The sequence below is a fragment of the Meriones unguiculatus genome, chromosome 3 (assembly GCF_030254825.1).
Source record: "Meriones unguiculatus strain TT.TT164.6M chromosome 3, Bangor_MerUng_6.1, whole genome shotgun sequence".
NCBI classification, from domain to species: Eukaryota; Metazoa; Chordata; class Mammalia; order Rodentia; family Muridae; genus Meriones; species Meriones unguiculatus.
Genome location: NC_083351.1, coordinates 110,714,534 through 110,740,596, shown reverse-complemented (window position 1 = coordinate 110,740,596; position 26,063 = coordinate 110,714,534). Strand labels below are relative to the sequence as shown.

The following is a 26,063-nucleotide window of genomic DNA, read 5'->3' as shown; positions in this document are numbered from 1 at the left end:
GCAGGTTAATGGTTCCTCAGTGCAGCCACAAAGGTTGTGAAGAACAGGCCATGCTCTAACTATTCTAACTGCTAGGACAGAATCTACCATGTATTGGAATTTTTTTTTTTTTTTTTTAAAGAAGGAATAAGGACTGCAAGAAGCAGGGATGCGGCAGGCTGAGAACTGACAGGGTCAATTCGTCTTTCTGTTTCACCTCTTAATCTTTCTATTTACAAAAAAACATCGGGAGTAAACAACACAGAGATTAAACTCTACCCAGTCAGTCAAGTTATAAATACACCAGCACAAGTTCTTTTAGTACTGCTCATACATTTCTATCTAGTAAACATCTGGAACTTTCAGTTCTGCTTTCCAAATCTCCTTCACTCAGATTTTAATCCTTACCTCTCCATATCTCATGTCCCCTTAATCTGTCACTTGCTGTATAGCCACTGTATTAAATGCTCTCTTCAGTGAAAGAATGCCCAATATTTCAGGGAATTGCTCACTATACATATAAATATGTGAACTTGCTTCTTTCTTTAAGTCTTCCTGTATGGCTTGTCCTCCCCTTTAGAAGGTAATAAAAATCTTCCTGAGTCCTCTGTATGGGAGGACTGATGGCTGCTCCCTCCTCTCTTGCCTAATCTTCATCAGACTTTGACCCAGACTTTGACATCATTGCTTTTAACTCTAAAACTTTATTACATCTGTCTTATGAAATACCTTTAATAATGAACACGGATTGGAACGACCCTTTGTAAGTTTTCACGCTAAACTTTATGCCTGTTCTATGTGAATTACAGAAGCCATCACATTTTTTTTTTTTAATAATGGAAAGACGTTGGTGTGTTGATGGAGATGCTGTGGATTTCTTCAATCCTATCTTCCCAGAGACATATACAGAACTACTGGGTGAAAATCTTAACTGTTTCTTCTATAAATGAAGTCATTTTTTCATCAGACAATATGAATTCCTTCTGCTTTGACAGTTTAACTGCTGCTATTTAAGAACAATATGCTGAGCCTCTATGTCATCTCTACACAATGTCAATAAATTTAAGAGTTAGTAATAATTAGACTAATTCAAAGCTTCTACCATGTTTATCAACACTGAAATTGATTTGTTGATTAGAAACATGATAACTACCTTAGAGAGTGAATAGATATCTTGCCTCTAAATGAGCAATAGAAATTATTCACACACATTGAGGAAAAAGTCACTTATTCCAATTGGTAACTATCTGTGTAATATTAGCATTTCTCATCCATTCGCAATCAATGAACATGAATATTTTAGGTCATAAGTCCAGTATCTTCAAAAATTCTACTTTGTAGTGTCTTATTTCACAAATAGACAGTATTTTCCTTCATAAAATTATGTTCATTCTTATTCTTAGCATTTATGATCTTTAGAAAAAATGAAATTGATGGGACAAAGAATAGAAACTGGCTGTAATTGTGAAATAGTAGCTACATGCTCAGCATGAGTGGATATGTGTTGACCTGAGCTTAAGGAATGATGACACTGTTACATTGAATATTAACATAATTAAAGAGCATTTTATTGCTTGTCTTCTACATAGCATGAGGTGAAATGCTCTAAAAATCAATATATAGCAAACAACAACATTAATCCTGGAACAAATTTCTCTCACAGATATTTAGAAGCAATCTTTCCTGGGACCATAATCCTCAAAACGAAATTGCAATCCTTGCAGAAACACAGTTTGGGTCACCTGGGTCTAGGTCTCCGGATTTTTCTAAAAGCCTTCACAAGGCACAAATGACATTTTAAATAGCCTGTCAGAAGGAGATGTGATTTTTAATGCAGGCCCACAAAAATATAATGGCTTGAGTATGTGTGTGTATGTTTTATCAGGGCCCCTAAAGGCAAACATCTGAAAAGCAGAGAGGAGCATAACGCAAAGATAAATGTTGTGACTGCTGTCTAAGGAGGAACATATTATAACCATAATAGGGTAATAGCCCATGACAGACGAAAATAGTAAACTAGTTTGATATCTCAGGTTTTTTCTGTTTCTGCTAAGAAGTATAATTAGACATCAGGAATTTTTTTCTTCCTGGATGCTGAGTTATTTTGTGGGTTTTTTGTTTTGTTTTTTTTGTTGTTGTTGGTTTGTTTGTTTGGTTTGGTTTTACAAACATTTCAGAGAGGAAAGCTGAGTAAAATATGCTACAATTTGGATAAATATAAATGAGGAGTCCCATCCAAATTTAAATTTCTCTGTATTAAGTGATTTAATTGTCATACTGATTGCATTAAAATAGTAAATTGTACTGCAATTGTATGTTGTCCTACATCTTGAACACTTTCATGATAGGAAGCCATGACCATTGCTCTGTGTCTGTCTCCCTCTGGTGTCTGCTACTCATCATGTGGCCTAACAGTTGTGACAAGAAGACATAGGTCCTCTTTCCTGCCTTTGTTTTTGTAGTGATATCCTACTCAGGAAATGTGTAGAAATACAGAAGAAAAAAAAAGATTAAAATATTTTGATTACCAAATTGGTTCATTTTATCTTCAGTGGAATATGCGTTGGAAAGGCTTCTACCATTGTTGTGAGGACCCTCTTCTCTGAGAAACTGTACTTCTAAATATGATGTCAATGATTATTAATACTTAATATTGATTTATCTTTTAGTTAAGTGCAGTTGTTCCTAAACAGCTGTATACCCAAGTCACCACACAAAGACTAGGATTTATTTAATTAACCTAGAGCACAATGCTGGGCAGTAGTTACTCCATCCTAAACCTCCAAGCTTGCATAGCTACCACCCATTCAGATTTCCCACATTATACTTGCTTATTAGTCATATCTTAGTTCCAGTTCATCTCTCCTGGTGTTTCCAGGACCTCTCCTGCTCATCTCTTTCCCCCAAACCTCTTCCCTTCTTTCTCCTCCCCTCTGGACTAGCATGGCCCAGCCTATTCTCTCCATTGCTCAGCATTGGCTGGTTGTTTTAATTGACAAATTAGAGAACAAATGGTGGCATGTTTACACAAACTGGAGACAGATGATGCTTAGAAGAAGCATCACAATGCAATGTCTAGATTGAAACCACATAGTGCGGAAGAGAAATCCACATGTGAATGAAGAATTGTAAATTACATACATTCCACAAGAACATTATACCAACAAGATGATATAAATTAATATTAGTTTTTCAGTGTCTTCAGATAGGTCTGGAAATAGAATGATATAATCCTTAGCAAAGCAATAACTGTGATGGACTGATTCTTTCTTATGAAAGCCTACTTACCCAGGCAACAGTATCCAGCCTCTATATAATCTATCTTCTTAGTAATTTGATCTTTCTGTCTCTCTCTGTGTCTCTGAATCCTAGGTTGGGTTGGAGCTTCTGAGCTCAGGGTATCCAACCACTTCAGTTTTTACAGTTCCTCAATAGTTGGAATTTCAGGCAAATACTAATTTAAGACATTCACTAGGCTGTAATGTTTTAATATTAAATTTATTTTTATTAAATTTAATATTTAATAAAACTAGAACCCATATTCATGTCATGCACAGTTCTATCTCTCCTTGTTGAAAATGGTGAAGACTGAGTTTACAGAGAGACTGTTCCCTCCATTTCCTCTGACTTTAACCACATTTGAAAGTCAGTATCTTTTCTGTTGTTGTCTTCTGCTTCAAAGAAATTAACTTTGACAAATGCATTAGTTTATTCTCTATTGCTAATACCACAAAGAAAAGAAGTTTGTTTGGGCTTCTATTTTCAGTAGCTCCAGTTTGGGGAGGGCAGTTTCGCTTTCTACCGTCAGCCTCTCAGAACGCAGGCTTGCTGAGAGCCCGTGTGCATGTGACCTCTGTTCCCTCCATGACTAGTGAGGTCACCAGTGTTCAAACCCAGGCAACATTCCAATGACTTAGCTAATCTTATTCTATTTTTAGTTTTTTTACAATTTTATTACAGTTACATGATTACATCAGGTTTAATGTTTTACTCTACCCATTTATTCATGAACTTGTATATTTATTTTTAAAATTTATTTTTTATTAATTACAGTTTATTCACTTTGTAGCCTAGCTGTAGCCCCCTTCCTTATTCCCTCCCAATCCCACCCTCCCTTCTCCTCTCAGGCCCCTCCCTCAGTCCTGATAAGGGAGGTCCTCCTCTCTTTCCCTCTGACCCTAGCCTGTCAGATCTCATCAGGACTGGCTGCTTTGTCTTCCTCTGTGGCCTGGTAAGGCTGCACCCCAGTCAGAAGGAAGTGATCAAAGAGCCAGGCTCTTCATTTTAGAGACAGCCCGTTTCCATTACTAGGGAACCTACTTGGAGATTGAGCTGCCATGGGCTACATCTAATCTTAATTAATATTTGGTGATACTTTCTGTCATCTTAATTCCTTATCACTGGAATTATACTTTTATAAATGTATTTTTGGAGGAGACAATTCATATGTTAAATCCATATCCAAATATTAGCACAAGTTTGTAATCATTTAAATACCTCACTCTTGATGTTATACTCATTGAAATATAACATAAGCTTTTGTATTTCATAATAAATTCTCAGAATTAGAAATAACTCAGCAATGGGATATTTGTTTCTCACAGTAAGTCTCCAGTCTGCTTCCTAAAATGAAATTCCAGAATTAAAGACATGTTTTTTCTATATTGTTATTATAACAGTCAAAACAAAAGATCTTCAAAATAAGCCCTGAGTTAAGTGTGCAAATAGATAATTTGCTGCACAGAGCTGTTGAAGTGATGTAGGAATGTAAAATAGAATTTCCACCATCCTGGATTTACTCATCTAAATGTAGCGAGGTCGTAACAATCACACAAATGGTGAGAGATTAATATCCAGGTAAATAGGTATATTTTATGAAACAGAAACAGCTTGGTAGTCATTAAAATTTTCAGGCATTAGTTATTACTCCTTCATAAAAATATAGAAAATGGCATACACATTCCTTTCTTGAACTGTGAGATAGGATAGGTACCATCTGTCCATCACATTAATAAAGCATGCTAAGTTTGTATTGATATTAAATTTGAAGAACAGTTTTCAAACTTGCTAGTGTATTGAATAATGACACAATGAAAATAGTAAAAGAAAACATTTTAACCATATGAATATGAGCATTGAAAGAGAAAAGGATAAGTAGAGAAAAATTTATAATGAGCCTTAGGAATGATGCTAGTGATATTGTGTGCTGGTGTGTGTGTGTGTGTGTATGGGTGTGTGTGTGGGTGGGTGTGTGTGTTTGTGTCCATGTGTCTGTATGCATAGGCATGTCTGTATGTGCCTGTGTATGGGCACATACTGTTTTGGGAACTTTATTGAGATTATGAGAGACTTATCTTAATATTAAAACAGAGGATTAAGATTGATTTTACTTTTCTGTTAGGAAAATAATACTCACTTTATTCATTTATTAATAAATGAATTTTTCCCACTAATTTGCAAGAGCACCGCAACAAATCTTTCATCGTTTTCAGGCTGATTGGAAAAGTGGTCTATATGAAATAAATGAAGAATAATGTAAGAGTTTTTGAAGAAAGCATTCAAATTATAAATCAGGAAGAATCCATACTTGTTGAGAGACTTTATAAATTTTAAAAGTGATAACTTTGTGTGTGAGGAGATCACCTTAAGGAAAGGGGAGACAGAAGTTAAATTATTGTCTCACACTTTTACTCTGCAGTAGTATTTTAGGAACTGATGATGCCAACATAGTTCTAGATGACAAAATAGTATAATATTCCTTTGCCAATACCTGACCTTCATAAAAATCAATACGCATGAAGATAAACTAAAGCACAGAAGGAGAGGACACCAAGGTACACAAAGTCCTTCACATCAAGTGTCCTCCTGAAAACTTGACAACATCCCCTTGCCACTGTCATCCTCAGGCTGAAACTGTAAGAACAGAAGTCACTAGCATAAAAGACACAAAGTATCTTTGTATGAATATATGACATTGATCCATGTTTACAGGGATGTCTAGATGTTGGGAAGTTGGAACTGCACAGAAACTGAGAAAAGGAACAATATCCATCATATAAAATATTTCAAGGGAGTGAGGGAATCATACAGCTGTGTGTGTGAGCTTCCCCAAGCTTACAGAGGTGTGACAGGTTGAGAGAATAGCAGCAGCACTGAAGAGGGACATGGGAGACTACAGTGAGTCTGAGGACACTTCAGAAGTTGTTTCATTCGAGGTTGCATGTTTGAATACATTTCTCAGTTCCCTCTGCAGATAGGAGATTTTCAATTCAAAGAACCAAGATTTTAACTCTTACCTGCGACAATTTAGTGAAATCATGTTACCAGTATTGCCAAGTATAACAGAAAGACATTGGAATATATTATACTAGATAGGAGTAGAGAAACCCTGTACTTACATGCACACATACATCCACACACATAAGATATTCAGAGTAACATAAACACACCGTTTCCACTGTGGTTCCTTCTATATTATATTACACCATGTGATGCCTTTTTTTTTTTTTTATGTTCTTATTTAAATCTCCTGGACTTCTGGGTTTAGAACATAGGATTAAGATGCTTAATTTCTCCTTTTGTCATTTCTAATTGCATAATGCTGGATCCTGTGGATGGGCATGTGTGTGTGTCTGTGTGTCTGTGTGTGTGTGTATTTGTGTGTGTGTGTGTTTGTGTAAATGGCCTACACTGAGAAAAATGAACACTTTATCTCTTGAGCCCTCATACTGAGTCAAATCTGGGAATAATTGGAAGAGCAAGGAAAACTAAGAAAACATTTTATTTTACAGAAGTCTATGAAACATAAATTTTTATTTGAATCACATTTGGTGGTAATGAAATCAAAATTAAAGGATTTCTTGGATTTCTTGCTTGTGAGCATATGAAATGCATAAGGCATATTATTATATTCTCGTTTTTTTTAAAGAATTAAATGGAAGAAACTGCAAAGTGTATCAAATATAATGTCTACTGAAAAAAAGTTTTCTAAGAAAAATAAGAATTGGTTTTCCTTTGGTTGAATATCCAGAACTATGAACAAAACAAACCTTCAAGGGCTCAGGAACCAATGGCGAAGAGCATGTTTTCATTTTAACAAACAGGAATTTCAATCTGACTCTACCATTTATGGTTCTCTCTTTAGGCAGACTTCTTTACATTTTTAATGTCTTATCCTCTTTTTCTATTTTTTTGCAATATTTCACAGATAATATCATCCACCTTATAGAATGTTGTATAATAACAAGGCACAGTAAATATGCTTAGCACAGTGTCAGCTTTATAGAAGTCAAACAATGGCTGGAGATTTTATCTTTATGACCCAAACTGCATGACACAAGTCCTCATATTTCCCTGCCCTTCTTTTTGTAATCTTTCAACCTCTCTCCTTTCCAGTCGTCTTAGTCTTTGTCCATGATCCCAGTCTCAACCTTTCCCCCAAGGGTCTCTAACAATTTCAAGCTAAGAAAATCCTCTGTTTACCAGAAGAATCGAAGCAACTTTTATTAGAGACCTCTGGCACCTCAAATGCCTAGTTCTAGGATAATAAAACTGTATCGTATCTCCATCAAATGATACTTTTATGATGACTGAAGACCTCTAGCTAGATTGCTATACCTCAGGCACTCACTGTCTCCCCTGGCTGTTGGTGAAGACTCCCCAGATGCTCACTATTTATTTTGGAAAGAATATTCTTCTGTTTCCCTTTCTGAACCCTTATCATCTTCAAGGTGAGACTCCTGTTGAGGATACTCTTGAGAAATCACAACTCCTTTGGACAAACTTCTCTGTCCTTTCTTTTTTTTTTTTGTATCAGTTCTGACACAGATCATAAAACCAGCCTTCCCACTGAGGCTATACAAAACATAGAGAACTAGTGGAAAAAGCTGTTTGTTTTATTTTTCATTCTCTAAATTGGTGAAGAATGATAAGAAATGGGATGCAGAAAATATAATCAAGAGCTGGAAACACATAAGATCTTACAATAGCAGGTCTGGTATGCAAATATTTTTCAGAATTTCCATTTATATCTGGCCTGGCTCAGTTTTCCTTTGTTTACAAGATCGCATTAAGTGGGATCTTGTAGAATATATAAAAAGGCTCCTGTCTATCAAGGTGTCAAGGCAAACTCCAGACTCCAGTCTATGCTTTCATCATGGAATCTTTACCTCTTTTTCTTGATTTTTAACTCTTGCAGGCATTCAGTGTAAAAATAGCTACCCATTGCATTAAAGATTCATTACTAACTTCCATTTTCTAAACTGATACTGATAGAACAATTAAAATTCTATATAAATTCAGTTTTAGTTAGTTATTATTTATGACAGTTGCATAAGCTGTCATGAGTTCAGTAAGCCGTCCTTACTAAAACCCAACATTCACTCTTTTGTCTTCAATAAAGGCCCCTGATCAATTCAGAAATTTTCACGTAATATGTTCCTATAAAGTTCCTATGGTAGCAATTGTACAAGTACAGATTTTTATAAGTATTTATTTTATGTGTATGAGTGTTTGGCCTTCATAGATTCATATTCACTACATGTGTGCCTGATGGACACTGAGGCTAGAAAAGGCCATGAAATACTCTGGAAATTAAATTAACTGTGTGCCATATGGCTGCCAAGAACCAAACCTAGGTTTTCTACAAAGCATCAAGGGCTCTTAAACACTTAGTCATTTCTCTGGCCCCACAAGCTTTGATCACACAAACATGTGCCAGTCAATTTTGGCCACTTCAACAAATCAGCTCACATATGATATTAAAATCATTGAAAAACAAGAACAACCTAATAGGATCACTGTTCATCTAAGTTGTGCACATTCAAGATACAGTTTGGGATTCAGCACTAGTTAGAAACTTCAAAAGTTAGACCTCAAGGTACTTTCAATTGTCAAAGACTAATAAAGATGCCAGTGTGTGGGGGAGGGGAGTAGGAAAAAAGTAATCGTAATCTCCGTATTATCTAGCATTTATAACATTTACAACTTTAAAATACACTTTCTTGAAATATAGTTTCAGCAAGATAAGGCATTATGTGTCTTTCATTTTGTTACCTTTTCATTTGTGTGTGTGTGTGTGTGTGTGTGTATCCGTGTGTATTTTCCTTATATATACTCATGAGTACTTAGCAATTGTCCCACAACATGTATGTGGAAGTCAGCAGAAAACTTGAAGGGCTTGATTCTGTCCTTCCATCATGTGGGTCCCATAAATCAAATTCAGATTGTCAGGCTCAGCAGCAGGGCTGCTGGAGGCACAATACCCAGCTTATAGTTATTATTTTTGTTTAATTGTGAATGCGCTTCTTCCTAGAAACATTAGTCCAGAAACTTCAAGGTTATGGTCAGTTTGTAGACATTGAAATTTACATTAATACTGATGGTCAGAAATAGTTGCATCTCAAAAATAGACAAAATGTCATATGCGGGGTGTGAATTTCTCAGAAGAGTGGATGTATTTTTTTGGGTTTAAAGGTTTCCCCAGCATGTGTGCTTAAAAGTTGTCTTCTTAAACCATCAGAATCTCTATCATACTGCAGTTCTGTTTTTTACCTGATAATTTTTATTTCATGCTTTTTAAATTCCTCTACCAATTCTGAAGAATAGTCCATGGAAATATTGGATCTTTTCATGGAAAACATGATTAATCAAAATGGTTTCAAGCCAATTCTTGTGAGAAATGGGCAGAGAACTCATCTCCAACAGTTCGGCTCCGTACTCTGTGTTATCAGTGTCTGTCAGTACCAAGAATTGCTCCAAGTGACATTTTGGGGCTAGGAATGGAGAAGATATGAAAAATTGTTTTAAAAAAATGGTGAAACTTGTAAGCAAATCCTAAGAAACATTAACATTGTGTCTCTGTGAAGGCAAGTGAAAGCAGAAAGAGTGGTCACTTTGAAGTTGATTTTATATAGGTATTTTTACTATAACACAAACTTTGTCAAAAAGAAAAAAATTCTGCATTCATTTGAGATGCGGAACTCAGACTCAAAATCACAGCATCCAAATGCAGTGACATTAACTGCCTGGCAATTATTGTGCATCATCCAAGTAATGCCCACACAGGTGTACTTGAAAGATGATCTTAACATCTACACACAGTATAACAGTGAAAATTGCTTTTGTTCTGATGCGCAGTGAGGGTACTTCTGCTGTTACTTCCATTAATACACATGGCCTCCATTTGAACTAAGTTTGAACCCATGGTCATCACCTAGGACTTACCATGACGACTCAATATGAGAATTAATTACAAAAGTAATCATGTCTGTTACCTAATTATTCAAATTTTAATTGTGACTCTGCTGGCCCAATTAGCCCAGAACACAAGGCTAATGTTAGGAATGGGTGGATACTCAGCATCTGTGCTTAGGCGAGAGACATCTGCTGCCAAGAAGTGCAGGGCTGGTCGTGTCTGCTCACCAGCTGTAAGCAATCAGCCCTAGAGAGGCACACAGGGCCAGCCTGAGGGGTTATAGGAGGATGCAGGCTTGCTGTTGAGACATGTATTTCTTGGAGATAAAAAAAAAGAACATAAGCCATTGTTTGTATTTCTATTACAACTTGAACAAGAACACAACAACAATTTAACTACTATTCTTTATCATTTTCAAGTTCATAATGCCATCAGAAGAAGTAAGCTAGCTACAGATTAAAGAAGAATCAATATGCTTGTAGTAATTCCTTCAGATCATATAAGACTACTATCATTTACTTAACCTATATGGTACCTAACAAAATAAATATAAATGAACAAGTAGATCACTTACACTTTATGCGTAATAAAATGGTAGAATTATTGGTTTTGACATTAGTTGTATATTAAATACAGTACCTCAGCATTTGATTTATGTACATTTTATTAATTTTATCTTTATTATGTAGGGTGGCTTCTATTAACAATGTGATTGACTTTTAAAGTATTTATTATTAATGTTTATTAATAATATATTTGCCTATGCTTTGCTGAAGGAAATCAAATATTAGTGTAGGAAAACAGCGGTAGGAACTAAGGAATTGGAATAGTGTAGTAAGGATATCAACTTTTGCCCTAGATACAGTTAACATTTCTCGTTAGTTTGAACCAGTGACATATATTAAAGTTCTTTTTTATTAATTCACATTATCAAAGACACACAAATAAAAATGCTCAAAGTTGTTGAAGATGAAAAGTGTTAATTTACATAAAATGTTTATATTTTATATCTGAGTGTAACAGGTATGATTTTAACTTTTCTCATTGGTTTTATTGGAGGGGTAACATTTTAACAAAATTAAAGAAATTCAGGCATTTTTCCAACATTATATCATGGTTCTCCCTCTTAGTTGAATCCCTGTAAGAAGCCATGTTAGTTCTCTGCTGCTGAACAAATTACATTTCACAATTATAGTTTGTGTTTAATACGGCTTGTTGTACATAAGGGAAGTTATTCCAAATCAGCATTGTATTTCAATGCAGCACAGAACAGCATCCTGCCTATTTTACAAAATCCATGCTTCCCTTGTTGCATATAAGAAAAATTTATAAATAAGTGCTTGCCAATCTTCTTTCTGAGGGAGTTTTAATTGATGATAATGAAACATTCCTAGCTCTGAAATGAGAATATGATAGCCAGAAATCCCTTTAAAATGCTAATAGGCAGGAGGCATTTATGGAAATTTTGTGAGATTATACATCATAGTAATGGTGTAGGTAGATAACAATTTGTCAGATATAGCTGCTGTGATCAGACCTGTTTCTTCATTTCCCTTTCCAATGATGTCTTGAATGAAGAATGGAATAGGGTATCTACAAACCACCCCTAACTGTTGTCAGGGAGTACCAGTTACAGTTAGATGTGTTAATTACATATTTCTTGTCTTGCCACCACTCTTCATTTCAGTTGTAGTTTTCCTTCACAATACCCTCTTACTTTTAAATCACAGTGACAGCACGAACAGCCCATTTATGGTGTGACTAAGCAGCCTACCTTTTCTAGAGAGCTTCCTCAGCTGTAAGACGTGAGCCCAGGTCTGATAACGCATGGAACTACTTTAGCAAAGTGGAGTAAGAAATCACGTTGACAGGGCTTAGATCAAGTCTGGGTTACTAAATGTATTTTTTTTTCATCCACCGACTTCAAGGTCAACGATCTTTATTTTATGTGGAGTATATCTTATGTGACAGCAAAGGAAGAAATGTGGGCTTTGCAGGTTAATGCATTTGGGGTCATAATGGACTTGAAAGTACAGGGAATCATCTCTCTTGAGATATTCAGTGAGCATTCCCAAGTCTAAAAGGAATGTTGATTTAATGGCCAAAAGTGATGGTGAGTGCCAAGTGCTATGAGAGGCAAGAAAGAACAAACTGTTAAACAAAGAAAACTTCGTTACTTTTAAAGGCTTTATGGTACAAAAATGTCTTAGAATGTTTTAGAATTGTGTGGTGTGTGTGTGTGTGTGTGTGTGTGTGTGTGTGTCTAGGTGTACACATGCAACTTTTGGCATTTGGATATCAAGAACAAACAGGTGGTTGTTCTTGCTTTCAATCTTGGGACAGAGCCTCATAATGGTCACTCTTGCTTACACAAAACCAACTTCCCTAATACTTTTCCTGGATTATTTACAGTCTCCTCTTACCTCTAGCATTAGAGATAGATACTGTCATTCCTTGTTTACCTGGATTCAGTGGCTCTGAGCTCAGATTTTCACACTTGCTTGGCAAATATTTGCCCACAGATATATCTCCAGTCTCCTGTGGTGATTTCTTATTGCAGTTCTTTGCACGTCAGGGATGTATAATTAGACATTTCCATGTTGCAGATTAAAGTGTTGATCTCTGGGATTTGAGATGACAAGTGTCTTTCTTCAGCCTCATCACTTTTCAGCAGCTTGAGAACCATCTGCCAAAGTTCCCAGTACTGGTCTACTGCTACTAGAGGATGTTACATGTGTCTTTGGGAATGTTTGCCTAAGATAGAGCAGTAGTAAATCCGTAACACTAATTAGTAACACCAGTGATGTGTACAAGCAAACAGTGTAAAAAGATGGACCAGTTAAACAGTCAGCAGACTTCGTTAGAAGACCTAATGACTAAAACTGATAGCCTGTCCTAATGATTAAGACGTGTATTTCCCCTTTTTAATTTTCATTCATTAATTAATTTAATCACTCTACAGCCTGATCAAAGCTCCCTCCCTCCTTTCCTCCCACTCCCACTCTCACACCCCCTCCTTCCATTTCCCCTCTTCTCCACAGAGAAGGGGCAGCCCTCCATGAAGATCAACTCACCCTGGCATATCAGGTCAAAGAATGACTAAAGGCTTCATCTCTCCCTGAGGCTAGACAAGGCAGCTGAACTAGGGGAAAGGGATCAAAGGAAGGCAACAGAGCCAGAGATAGCCCCTAATCCAGTTGTGAGGGGACCCACATGATGACCAAGTTGAGCATTAAATATTCTGTCCTAGTAAGGTTTTACTCTTACATTAGAATTAATATTATTTTTCTACAACAAATTTACTGAGACAATTTTCATTAATAATTCTTGCATTATTAAATACTTTTCAAACCACACTTTCATTTCTATCTTTTACCAGATTGTAATTATAAATATTCAAATTTCCATCAACTTCATAATTAAAATTTATTTGGCATATCAAAGTATCTTATATGGGTGTATGTAGGACATTCTCTAAACCACATCTGTGGAAATGCTGTCATTTTTTTCCATATAAGATCTATGTTAAAAGATTTTCAAAAGTTTATCAAGGATGAAATGCACACTTTACAACTTTAGAACTTTAAACTTTAGAACATCAAGTTACTGTGATGAAGTCAGGAGTTACCATTATTAAATTTCATTTGAAGAGATTAGTAAGTGACTATATAAATATATATGTGTGTGTGTGTGTGTGTGTGTGTGTGTGTGTGTGTGTTTTCCTCCCTCGCCCAAGTGAATGTTGGTCACAGATTCCTGAGGACAAAGGGAATAGAGGAAGGATTCCAAAGGAAAGGAGAGTAGAGGGGTGTGTGTGTGTGTGTGTGTGTGTGTGTGTGTGTGTGTGTGTGTGCAGGGTTCCAATAGCCCTGAGTGTGAATGAATGACCTCTGAGACAAGCTTCAACGAGACTGTTCGACTTCATTTGGGTGAACAAAGGCTATTATATAGTTCTTGAGGGAATGGAGGATTCCCAATGTAGATGTACAGTATTAGTTGGGGCTTGGATTGCCAGGAATACTTTATTTTCATTTGGAATCAATTTCCTATCATATGAACAGGAACACAGTACCTAGTTATCCCATGAACAGCAGTGGGGAGAGTGTTAGCAGGGAACTGTGTCAAAGGTCATATTTCAGATATGGTTAGAGGCACCTCTGCCTAAAGACACTCTCCAGATGAGGTCGGGTAGAAAGTAGGAGGTCCTGCTGAGGGGAGAGGGAGCTCTGCTTTAGGGTCAAACTCAGAAAGGCTCAGAAAACCTGGTGGACTGCAACCTCAAAAAGCAGGGCACTCTAATAGGTATATGTTTTCTGAGACAGTGTTTCTCTGCGTAGCTCTGGGTGTCCAAGAACTCAGTCTATCTGCCAGGTTGACTGTGAATTCGGAGATCTTCCCAGCTCTGCCTATTAATGCTGGGATCAAAAATGTTTGTCACCACTGGCCAACTACACAACTGTGGCCGAAAGAGATAGTTTTACTTTTTTTTAGATTTTATTCTGTGATAACCAGAAGTTAGTATAAAATTAGAATTTGTGCTCTATGGAAAGTCGTGTAGCCATAGAGATCCCACTCAAAGCTCTTCAGTGAGAGAAAGTTCTCTGTGCTAAGCCCCAAGGAACACCTATTAGGTTATTTAGAATCAAATGAATGTGTCAAGTATCTCAACAATTTGTTCTGGGAATCACACAAGAGTACTATTTGACTAGGTTCTTGTATTTGCTGTAAAGCCCTTCAATGTTAATATAGATCAAGCAGCATTATTTTTCCTTTAATGGTATTAGACTATCCAAATGCCAGTTCCTCAGTGCAGCTTAATCAGAGAACACATTTAGTCTCAGAATTAGTTTTCATTACAAGAATCAAACAAAAGTAATAAAATTCACAAGCAGATGAAAATGGATGGAAATGCTACTTAGCTGTTACTGCTGAATAATAATAATAATAATAATAATAATAATAATAATAATAATAGAGGCCATGAAGTTGTTATGTAGTAAGAAAGGGGCATAGAACAGTTGGAGGAAGGATGGGACGTAGTAAACATGAAAAATTAAAAGCTGTGGATATGTTTATTTTTGAAGATAAGCAAATATATATCATATGATCTGAAGAATAGGAAATAAGAAAAAGTGTCCAAGTACATGTCTCAGGATAAATGGAGAATCTGTAACAGAACAATAACAAATTTAAAAACCAATTACATATTAGGCATTTTACTAATGAGACTACATGTCAAGAAAAACCTCACAGTGGTCATGCTTTAAGTATGGAGAAGGGACGAGAGAGGAATACACAGTGTGTGTGATGACATGACCATCCCTCATCTCCTCATATATCTTAGAGCTTGATAGGTCTCCTTGCACCTTCTCCCTTCACATCATTCCTGTTCTTCTTGAGTAAAGATAGTGATAGCGCCAGAGCCCCAGTGAGAAGGATATTCTTGTTCAAAAGGAATATATTTCCTGTTTTTCTAGTCCAAGGTTTCCTTCTTGGGTTCAGATCTCTGTTCATAGTGGTGCAAATTTATAGAACAAAAAGCATTCACTCCCTGCTGGCTCTTGGCAAATAGTTGAACAACTACTAAGATTGAAAATCTGAGTGAAATATCCCAGAAGGAGAAAGACAAACATGGGATATACTCACTTATATAGATCTATAAGATATGATAAACATAATGAAATCTATACACCTAAAAAAGATAATCAATTGAGTGGACATGGGGTAAGATGATCAATCCTCATTTAGAAAGACAGATGGGATGTGCATTGAACGTATGACAGGAGTCTACTGAGCGCATCTGAAAGACTCTAACTAGCAGTGTTTTCAAAGCAAAGACTCATGACCAAACCTTTGGCAGAGTACAGGGAATTATAAGAAAGAAGGGGAGTTAGTCTAATGGGGAAAGGATAGGAGCTCCACAAGGACCAAATATATCTGGGCACAGGGTCTTTTCTGAGACTGACATTCAACCAAGGACCATGTATGGATATAACCTAGAACCTCCACTCAGATGTAGCCTGTGGTAGCTCAGTAACCACTTGGTTTCCCAAAGTGAGGGGAACAGGGACTATTTCTAACAGGAACTCAATGACTGGCTCTTTGGTCTCCCCACCCCCGAAGGGAGGAGCAGTCCTGTTAGGCCACAGAGGAGGGCTTTGCAGCCAGTCCTGAAGATACCTGATAAAACAGGATCAGATGAATGGGGAGGAGGTCCCCCCTATCAGTGGACTTGGAAAGGGGCACGGTGGAGATGAGGGAGGGAGGGACTGGGAGGGAATGAGGGAGCGGGACATGGCTGGGATACAGTTAATAAAATGTAACTGATAAAAAATAAATAAATAAATAAAAAATAAAAAATAAAAATAAAAAATAAAAAAAATAAAAAAAAAAGAAAATTTGACACCCAAGGAAAATGTCTTGCTGAAGTTATTGAAGAGGAGATGGAGAAGGAGCTCTAGGTAAGGCGTGCGTACTCTACTGTGTTACACATGGGTTTCAAACCCAGCTCAGTTGAAATGTCCCATTGTAAATGTTCTCAGTGACAGCCAGATAACATGCATTTAGCAGGGGAACACTGGTTTTAATTTTTTAAAACAGGACCACCTTTGTGAATCCATTTCACTGTTTTCTTATTTAAGACTCCATCAAGGAAAAAAAAATGTTCTTATTACCTCTTATTCAGGAACAATGCACTAATTATATATTGTTTTTTTCTTCTGTGCAATATTAAAATTCGTCATGGTTACCTACTTAATACTGAGATAACCCATGCCTGGGCTTATGGCACCACTTTGGTACATTGCACAACTGGAAAGCTAGGTACAGGCATGTGGCTTTCTAGGTCTGATTTTTTGATTTTCACACTACTAGACTGTCTATTTTGCACACTAACCAAGCTTAAGATATAATGTCAAAACACCAAAATAAGTCAATAATTTCCCATGCTCCTTTGGCCTCTATCAGAAAGTTTATATCCTCCCTAGCTCTCAGCTTCTACATATGGTGGTGTGGGATTTAGATCTGATTTCATAACTGTTTTATCTATTAATATTGCAAATGTGGCACTACACAGGCAGGACAAAGAGCTACCAGAGAATGGTTACAGATTTCGCAACACTAGTTTATATCTGAAAGAGACTCTGATTCAAAATTTTAATATTTTTAATGACATAGAAATTTTCGGTAAAGAGATTATCTAATTAAAAAAAATAAACTTATCAACCACAAAAGGACCCCCAGCCACCCTATCCATGCAAAATGCATGCTATTTAAGAAGTAGGTAGATTTCTGTGATTTGGAAAGATTGGTGAGGTATTTTCCTATGCATAATTCAGTTTCATAAGTCTTAAATGATGTCACTGAATTTGAAATTGATGTGAGAAGTACTGAGAACAATAAGCCACACTATTTGAAGACAAAGGTTACGGGTTAGGTATTCAAATAATAGGGCTATTAACTCATGTCATCTACAAGGTCATGTATGTGTGTAGCAGAAATAATGGAGAAGTCAAATTAAAGAGAACTTCCAAGTTGTCTAAGAAATGAAGTAACTGTATACTCAATGATTTTCTATATTTGAGTTGAACAGAGCACACTTCCCACAGAGCAGCTTGAGATAATGCATGCTGAACTTGCCACTTCTGTTTCCTTATGATATTTGTTTTTTTTTATTATTTTTTTATCAGTTACATTTTATTAACTCTGTATCCCAGCCGTGTCCCGATTCCTCATTCCCTCCCAGTCCCTCCCTCCCTCCTTATGATATTTGCTTCTTATGTTTGGTGATACCTGCTTACTGTATTTGATTGGTGAAGTAATGCTACTAATTTCATTAATTTATAAGTGCCTATAAAATGTTCCACTAAATATCTCCCCTAGACTCGAATAAATAGGAATTTATATATTATGTTGGTAAAGTATCAAGTTATACTGTCACATAAATTTGAATTTTGTTTGTTTTTGATGGTCTTATTTAACTATACAGTATTGCTTAATCTTATCTACTGGGAATACTAAAAGTAATCATATTAAACATTTTAAAAGTATTTAGAAACAGAAGCTAAGTACATATATCATCATTTTTTTGTTATAGTTAAACAAAACTTCTAAGTGTGTCACTTAGAAGTAAGTGACAATCTTTAAGAACTAATACATAATGTTTAAAAAGTAACAATTTGAATTAACGTTTGCATTGTAATAATTAACTTCTGAAACATTTAGTTAGTCTCCTAACTTTAGGATAATTAAAAATGTATTGTAATTTAGGTTTAATTTCATTTTTGTTTAAGGTAAAAATCTAAAAAAAAAAGTTTTTAGTGTTTCCTATTTTAGCATGAAATATTTTCTTAAAGGGTGTACAGGCAATTAAACTGCCTTGACAAAAATTTTTATAGTATGTCATCAACCTCTATTTCAGAACAAAACAAATAGGATAATGCTATTGGTTTGAAAACTGTGTGAATGTGAGATGCTATTTTATCATAGTTCCCCACTGCTTCCATTTATTTACAATCACGGTTTGCCCATGTAGGTTCTAAACAGAATATTATTTTAATGCTTTTATGAAAACACTGAGTTTCAAGTTTATGTGTTTGAATTTTAACTTTGCTTCAGTTGAATTGTTAGCTGGTTAATAGCTGTCAAAGACTAATTTTTGGTAGTTAGAATATTAATGTTATGAAAAGCCAATAATTTTAATATACATGTTATTAAAATATTATATATATGAATAAAAATTGAATATGGGTATATTTGAATTATATTTGAAAAGATCTATGAGTCTCAATTTTGTAATTCTACTGTATGGTATACAGTAGAACACAATTGCAATATTGATCACATATCACTCACTCAAGTTTTAAAGTTAAAGTGATTAATAATCCTTAGACTTTTCAGACCGTGTGTATGTGGGAGTTACTACTGAGGATTATCAATTTAGATTAGTACAACACTTAAAAATGAGCACTGGGCAATACCCATTAAGTATTGTATTGTTTGTCCAGTCATTTCAGCATCTAATAACTATAAAAGCATACAATAATAGATGAATAAGATGTCTAATATATAGAGATGTTCATTTTTATAACTTATAAATATCTTTAAAGTCAGGAATTATGTAGATAATGAAACATAATTTCCTGAAAAGTATTATCATCCTTCCCACAAGTATTTATCACTTGAGGATAATTATTATCCTTTGTAATAAGAATGTAGGCACATTACTCATAATACATTATTCATAATAACCAAAGAAAGGCTTTTGTGAACATGGCAGTAATTAAATTTGTGATGTCCCAGGATACCCTCATTATTTCAGCTGAGGCCACACTGGGTAGTGCCATCTGCAGTATCTTGTCCTATCTTATGGTTGAGCTCTAGGTTGGAACACAAGTAAAATCTCGAGAAACTAAAGAGGCTTCTACATATGTTCTGCATACATAAAAGTGTGATCATTTCATGCCACAAGCATGAAAGGAAGCCTTGCTGCTCAGTATAGGAAGAGTCGTGTGAGAGCATGGAGTGCAGAATGTGGAAAGTATGCTGGAGTCAAGTCACATCACTTCACTGGTCTGAATGTAAAATGTCCACTAAATACTCACGTGTTTCGACATTTGGTCCGAGTTGGTGACACTGGTTTTTATAATTTATAAAACCGTTGAAATACCAGGGAGAGCTTTCAGAAATGTGGCAGTGGGAGAATGCATCTGGGGTCACAGGCTTGCTTGTCCTTTAGTCCAAGCTTTATTTTTCCTGCTGGGCCAAGATGTGGGTAAGCCACACCACAAGTTTCTACTGACATCCTGTTAGGTGGAAACTACAAGCCAAAGTAAGTTCATCCTCCTTCAAGTTACGCACGTATTATTCCCAGCCGTGACCTAAACGGCCGAAACCCTAATTTTCAACAGCAATTGTGGCATTGACTCTTTTAATCTAATACACTTTCCCCACTTTCCTTTTCCTTGGTTCTAGAGATCAAATTCAGGGATTGTACCTGGAGAGGACAGGAGCTCCACAAGGACCAAATACATCTGGTCTCAAGGGTCCTTTCTGAGACGGATTCTCTAACCAAGGACCATGTATGAATATAACCTAGAACCCCTGCTCAGACGTAGCCCTTGGCAGCTCAGTATCCAAGTGGGCTCCCTAGTAAGGGGAACAGGGACTGTCTCTGACATAAACTCAGTGACTAACTCTTAGACTCCCCCTTCCCCCCAGGAAGGAGCAGTCCTGCTAGGCCACAGAGAAGGACATTGCAGCCAGTCCTGATGAGACCTGATAAACCAAGGTCAGATGGAAGGGGAGAAGGACTTCCCCTATGAATGGACTTAGAGAGGGGCATTGAAGGAGATGAGGGAGGGAGGGTGGGATTGGCAAGGATTGAGGGAGGGTGCTACAGCTGGGATACAAAGTAAATACTGTAACTAATATAAAAAAGAAAAAGAAAAAAAAAGATTTTAGAGGAAAGAAAGGAAGAATGATGCCCCTCACCCTCACCCCCACCAGTTATGTGCATGAGAGTCCTTGGTGGTATGGTGAGTGGGCATGGCTTCACTTATCTGTTAGTCTTACAGACTAAGTTTGCTCTATGATTACACCCTTACAGTTTAGGTTTTAGGTCTTTGGTCCTAATTATAAAATGATGAGATCAGAGCTACCTTTAATTGTTATAATACAAATTTCAGATATAATAAAATAGTAACTGTAAATTGAAATCTGTCTTTGACAGTTTCACTTTTTATTGTAATTGCCTTCATAAATGGCCCTTCTACAAGTTCTCTGTTTAGGACTAGCCTACAAACTGTTCTTAGGGTACATTGCAGTTTAATTGTTTCTACAGTTTTGTTGAATCCTTAAGCATTACAAATACTTTTGTACCAATTTTCCCTTTTAATATGAATTTATGAGTGCTTTAGAAATAAAACAATAGCTAGTGGCAAGATCCAAACTTTTACTTATGTTATAAATGTATATTTTCTTTTTATAGCTGGTAGTTATTAAATCATTTTCTATTTATTAGGAATGTTTGGCTACAGGTTACATTTACTAAGCTGGTGATATCAATTGGGAGGTTAATACATATTAAAAATATTTTTAAACTAGAATAATCACAGTTATTTTAGCCGAAAGTGGAGGCAGGGAGGTTGATGTATTTCATGGGAACTTCACAAGGGAACATTTTTTCCTTTGAATATTAATGACTAAGAAATAAACACTTTTGGAGGAACTAAATGACTGGTGATTTAATACAGATTTTAAATAATATATAGGTGAAATTTTCAGTGTATCTCTCGGTAAACACATTCATTACATTATTTATTTGTTGTTTCTTTTGTTTTATTTTTATTAATTACAGTTTATTGACTTTGTATCCCAGCTATAGCTGCCTCCCTCATCCCCTCCCAATCCCATTTTCCCTCCCTGTTCCCCTTCCATGCCCTTTTCACGAGTCTATATAGGGTCTTCCTCCCCTTCTAGCTGACCCTAGCCTATCAGCTAGGGGGAGGTGATCAAAGAGTCAGCCAATGAGTTCATGTCAGACACATCCCCTGTTCCCGTTACTAGGGAACCCACTTGGAGACTAAGCTGCTACGGTCTGCATCTTTGCAAGAGTTCTAGGGGTTCTAGGTTATCTCCATGAATGGTCCTTGGTTGCAGATTCAGTCTCAGTAAAGACACCCGGGGCCCAGATTTTTTGGTCCTGCGGCTATGCTTGTGGGGCCCCTGTCCACTCCAGATCTTTCTATCTCTGGCTTCTTTCAGAAGATTCTCTACACCCCCTGAGTGAGGAACAGCCTTGCCAGGCCACAGAAGAGGACATTGCAGCCAGTCCTGATGAGACCTGATAAGCTAAGGTCAGATGGAAGAGGAAGTGGCACTCCCCTATAAGTGGACTTAGGGGTAGGGAGGAGATGAGGGAGGGAGGGGGATTGGGAAGAAATGAGGAAGGGGACTATAGCTGGGCTACAAAGAGAATAAAATGTAATTAATGTAAAAAAATAGAATACTACTCAGTTATTAAAAACAAGAAAATAATGGAATTTGCAGGCAAATGGTTGGAACCAGAAAGCTCATCCTGAGTGAAGTAACTCAGAAACACATTCATTACATTAAAAAAAAAATACTGTTTAGGGTGAAGGGGGTAGTGCTAAGATAGGACTTCAATAAATTTCTCAGGATTTTGATTTGATACTCAGTTTCTCATCTTCTAAAAATAGAATAAATTAAAATTTAGAAGTAATAATTTATGAGATTAAAGCCTATATCTTCAAAAGTGGATTAATACCAAGAATGCACTTGTGGTTGTGTATGTATAAAATGGTTTTTAAATTTTTAATTATTCATGACCAGCTTTGTGTAAGACCTTTGCTAATTGAACATCCACATTAATAAAGCCTTTACTTGTGTACATTGGCTCAATCTCTACTTGTCCTCAAGACAAATGGTATTGACCAATTCCTGTGGCTCACTTAATAGGACAGGTAAAGCTCCATTTATATTCATTATGGTTGAGATTAGCTATCCTATTTCTTACCTGAAGCTCTGTCAGAACCAATATTCCAATTCATGATTTACACCTGATTTCTCAAAAAAAATCGTGATTCATAACTTTGATAGAAAAAGATGTAATTAATTACATTTTGATAACTTATTAGATATGCCATGAGATCTTCAACTAATAAAGTAAAAATGCAACTTCAGTATCAACATGTAAATAACATATAGGTGCACTGTCATAAATATTGCTTCCATATTTCTTTCTTTTTCTATATAATTTTATTTATTTTTTATTTATTATTTTTTATAATTTATTCACTTTGTATCCCAGCTGTAGCCCCTTCTCTTGTCTCCTCCCAGTCCCACCCCTCCTTCCTCATCTCCCCTTAGTCCACTGATAGAGGAGTTCCTCCTCCTCTACTATTTGATCTTAGCCTATCAGTTCTGATAGATATTTATTAGTAAACTGTAAGAAAGTTAAAGTAAACATTTTTAACGTATTTAAAAGGCACAGTGCAATTTTCCAAATGTTAAAGGAAATGTACAGGCAAAAAGAGATAGAAGAATATGTTGTTTAGAATATTGAAAGCAGACATTGCAATATTTAGTCACAATTTAATATCATTTTATTTAAATTATAATGCAATGTGTTATACTTCACTATCATTGTCCTTGTCTAACAAATGCTGTTGATATCAATTTGCATCAGTCTTTACTCATTATTTTGTGAAGTAAGAAAAACAATGTGTTGAATGTGTTTTGTATTATGACTCATAATGCTAATTAGATTTTTAATGTATGCCTCCTAGTGCCAGTCCTGCTAAGAAATCAATGCACAGTGAAATTTTAAAAGTAGAGGGAGAATACAGCATATACTACCCATTCTGCTTTGAATGGCATGCTATGTGTTAACTTTTATAAGCTTAACAACTTTGTTTATCCATACATGGTCCTTGGTTGATAACCTAGAACCTCCACTCAGATGTAGCCTGTGGTAGCTCAGTAACCAATTGGTTTCCCAAAGTGAGGGGAACAAGGACTATTTCTAACAGGAACTCAATGACTGGCTCTTTGGTCTCCCCACTCCCGAAGGGAGGAGCAGTCCTGTTAGGCCACAGAGGAGGGCTTTGCAGCCAGTCCTGAAGATACCTGATAAAACAGGATCAGATGAATGGGGAGGAGGTCCCCCCTATCAGTGGACTTGGAAAGGGGCACGGTGGAGATGAGGGAGGGAAGGAGGGACTGGGAGAGAATGAGGGATCAGGACACGGCTGGGATACAGAGTTAATAAAATGTAACTGATAAGAAAAAATAATAATAAAATAAAAAAAACAACTTTGTTTAGTTGAGACTTCTCAAAAATCTTTCAATGGAAATTCTTTTCCATATAATACCTATTATACTGCAAGAAATTATTGGACCATGGAAAATAGCGCAAAATTATACATTATGTAAATGTTAGTTATACCTTTATTATCTTACTAGAATAGGAGGAACAATATAATTACACAAATAACTAACGCACATCAGACTTCACACTGTAATAAAAACAGTGCAAATTACATCCCACCATCTAATAGAGAGGAAACAGTAAGCAGTGTTGTAAAATAGAAAGGTGGATGCTTTGTTACAACTCTTACAGAAGGTTAGTCATAGAATTCCTAGTTCACACCAACATGGATACATAAGTACTTTTTTTTTTAATACCATTTTTTGTTTTACTTATTCTTTTTTTATGGCTCCTATTTTTTTCTTTAAATTTTATTTTATTTTATTAATTAAACTTTATTCATTTTGTATACCCTCCATAAGCCCCTCCCACCTCCCCTCCCGATCCCACCCTCCCTCCCCCTTCTTCACACATGCCCTTCCCCAAGGCTACTGATAGGGGAGGCCCTCCTCTCCTTCTTTCTGATCTTAGTCTATCAGTTCTCATCAAAAATGGCTGCATTGTCCTCTACTGTGACCTGGTAAGGCTGCTCCCCCCTCAGGGGGATATGATCAAAGAGCAGGCCAATCAGATTATGTCAGAGGCATTCCTTCTTCCCATTACTATGTAACCCACTTGGACACTAAACTGCCATGGGCTACATCTGTGCAGGAGTTCTAAGTTATCTCCATGCCTGGTACTTGGTTGGAGTATGCGTGTCTGGGAAGACCCCTGTGTTCAAATTTTCTGGTTCTGTTGCTCTCCTTGTGGGGTTCCTGTCCTCTCCAGATCTTACCATTTCCCACTTCTTACATAAGATTCCATGCATATTGCACAACGGTTGGCCATAAATCTCAGCATCTGCTTTGATAGTCTGCAAGGCACAGCCTTTCAGAGGCCTTCCGTGGTGGGTTTCTAGCTTGTTTCCTGTTTTCTTCTTCTTCTGAAGTCAATCCTCTTTACCTTTCAGGATGGGGATTGAGCGTTTTAGTGAGGGTCCTCTCTCGATTAGTTTCTTTAGATGTACAGATTTTAGTAGGTTTATCCTATATTACATGTCTATATGAGTGAGTTCCATTTGATTCATGACCTCTGTTAGAGACATTGTTTCTTTGTTTAATTTCTGTTTTTCTGACCTGTACTTTGTTGAGAGTGGGGTGTTGAAGTCTCCCAGTATTAATGTGTGGGGATCTATGTGTGGTTTAAGTTTTATCAATGTTTGTTTTACAAATGTGGGTGCCCTTGTATTTGGGGCATAGATGTTCAGGATTGTGATATCTTCCTGGTGGAATTTTACCTTGATGAGTATGAAGTGTCCTTCCCCATCTCTTTTGATTAATTTTGGTTGAAAGACTATTTTATCAGATATTAGAATGACTACTCCTGCTTGCTTCTTGGGTCCATTTGCTTGGAAAGCCATCTTCCAACCCTTTACCCTCAGTTAATATCTTTGTGACTTAGGTGTGTTTCTTGTATGCAAAAATTGCTGGGTTTTGTTTACACATCCATTCTGTTAGTCTGTGTCTTTTTATTAGAGAATTGAGTACATTGATGTTGAGAGAGATTAATGACCAGTGGCTGTTAGATCCTTTGATTTTGATGTAGGCTGTGTGCTTGGTTGCTTTTTGTTTTACTGTAGTGAGGTTAATTATTTCCTGTGTTTTCTTGAAAGTAGCTAGTTTTCTTGGGTTGTATTTTTTCTTCTAGTGTCTTCTGTAACGCTGGATTTGTGTGTAGGTATTGTTAAAATTTGTTTTTGTCATTGAATATCTTGTTTTCTCCATCTATGAGAACGGAGAGTTTTGCTGGATATAGTAACCTGGACTGACATCTGTGTTCTCTTAAGGTTTGCATGATATCTGTCCAGGCCCTTCTGGCTTTCATAGTCTCTGTTGAAAAGTCAGGTGTGATTCTAATGGCTTTGTCATTATATGTTGCTTGGCCTTTTTCCCTTACAGCTTT

The 26,063-nt window shown here is 36.4% G+C and overlaps 1 protein-coding gene across 4 annotated transcripts in view; it reads left to right on the top strand.

Annotated features, from left to right (window-relative positions):
* Positions 1–26,063, top strand: part of Cdh12 (cadherin 12) — a 1,315,861-nt gene that overhangs the window by 785,290 nt on the left and 504,508 nt on the right. The window contains exon 4 of one of the 4 annotated variants that reach the window (XM_060380425.1): positions 21,938–22,029. The exons of the other annotated variants lie outside the window; for them this stretch is intronic. The gene's annotated coding sequence lies outside the window, so the exon portion shown is untranslated. The remainder of the gene's footprint in view (positions 1–21,937; positions 22,030–26,063) is intronic. 4 annotated transcript variants of the gene reach the window in all.